Raw genomic sequence first — 2,068 nt, 5'->3', positions numbered from 1 at the left:
TGTGCAACTTAAAATAGTTTAACATAGTAAATTGCACACGAACTTTATGTCCACTCTGTATATTGTTTTTGCCTATTTTAGGAACAGTGGGTTTAATGACCACGTTGCTGGGCCCTTTCCAGGTCTTAAGAGGGGTCTGAGCTGACGAAGGGCCCTGCGGCTTTGGGGTAAGTCCCATCCTGGGACCAACTCAGAGGGTGGGCCAGCAGGCAGCAGGAAGCAATCACATGCCCCAATCACAGGAACGAGCTGTGCACCACTGACAGGTCCTCTCCACTGCAGGAGGGCAAGTCCCAGCATTTCCTGACCCCCTCTAATGGTGCAATCTCTGATTTGGACAAAATGTACCATTTTTTGCTGTGGATCACTGTGCCAGTAAGAAAGGTCTGAGGACATTTGTTGCACAGGAGTGAGCATTCAATGGGGACCTAAGAATATACATGACACGTCTCTACTTTTTCTAGGTCTGGGATAGTAAAAGCTTTGCTCTTACTTTTCTCTTGGCCTAATATCTTCCCCGTCTAGCACACAACCCCTGCCAACAGCCACAAACGCTTCCTGAGAACTCTGAAGCCTACAGAGCTCTCCTCTGTCTGAGCTCCTTCAAGTTTAAAAAACAATTTATGCAACAAATATTTGCTAAGTACTTCTGGGCTAGCCTGCCGGTTATAGCTTATTGAATTGCTTACAAAGCATTTTATGCAAGTACATCTCTGTTTAGTTAGATTATAAACAAACTGGTGATAGGGACCAGAATTTTCTTGCCGGCCTATCACAGTTCCAGGCATGTCAGCGCTGAATTCATTGATGTAGTTCTGTCTCCTCTCTGAGGATGAAACCTCTTGACAGCTTTCTCCTAAGTAGGCTGGAGACTCCCTAACTGGGTGGAGGAGGCAGGGTTATCACCTGGAGAAATTTGAGCAGAGCCCCCCAAATCTTGCCAATGGGCTCTTAATGGGTTCTTGCACATGTTCTGCAGCCTGTATTTGAAGAAACTTTTCTCCTTCACTAAACTGATTAAAAATTTCTTTTTCTTTCTTGTTTTTGTTTTTGAGTCAGGGTCTCACTTTGATACCAGGGCATGAGGGCAGTGGCATGATCATAGCTCGCCACAACCTCAAACTCCTGGGCTCAAGTGATCCTCCTGTCTCAGCCTCCTCAGTAGCTGGGGCACACTTGCCTGATTTTTCTTTCTTTCTTTCTTTTTTTGTAGAGACAAGGTTTCACTCAGCCTGGTCTTGAATTCCTGATATTATGTGATCCTCCTGCCCTGGCCTCCCAAAATACTGGGATTATTGGCATGAGCTTCTGTGCCCAGACAGAAATTTTCATTTTTTTTAAATTAAATTATAGCTGTGTACATTAATCACGGGGTACAGTGTGGTGTTTTCATATATAATTCGAAATACTCTCATCAAACTGGTTAATGTAGCCTTCATGTCATTTTCTTTTTTTTTTATTTCCATATTAATTTCTTTATTGGTCCAATAATCGTTCATTACCTGTTTGTTTAATTTCCATGACTTTGTGTGGAATTTATTATCATTCTTATAATTGATTTCTAGTTTTTGTGTGTGTGTGTCATTTTCTTAGTTATTAAGACATTCATACTCTGCTTTTAGAAAGATTCACTTGTACCCTTGTAAGATAAGCCATAGAGGTGACCCGACCAATCACCCCCCCTCCACCCACCACTCCCCCCCACCCCTCCTCCTCCCCATATTCTAAGGCTATAATTAGGTTATATCTTTTCTATGGAAGCTATAATTTAGTTTCAAATTAGGGCTGTGTACGTTGGATACTTTTTCTTCCATTCTTGAGATACTTCACTAAGAAAAACATTTTCCAGCTCCATCCAAGAAATTTTCATTTTTAGCAAGGTAGGATTCCAAATCTAGTTACTAACCCTATCCATTCCCACCCCAAATTCCTTACTTTGTCAAGGAGCAAGGTCTGGTCAAACTGAGTGATCTATCATGTAAGTGATCAGGTGGCCTCTGGGTCTGTTGGGTGCTGCTGTCCTGGAGGGCAGAGCATGGAAGGGGATGAGCAGACTCCAGACCCCGAC

The sequence above is a fragment of the Otolemur garnettii genome, unplaced genomic scaffold (assembly GCF_000181295.1).
Source record: "Otolemur garnettii isolate 467f Iridium unplaced genomic scaffold, OtoGar3 scaffold00012, whole genome shotgun sequence".
NCBI classification, from domain to species: domain Eukaryota; kingdom Metazoa; phylum Chordata; class Mammalia; order Primates; family Galagidae; genus Otolemur; species Otolemur garnettii.
This window is presented reverse-complemented; position numbering follows the sequence as displayed.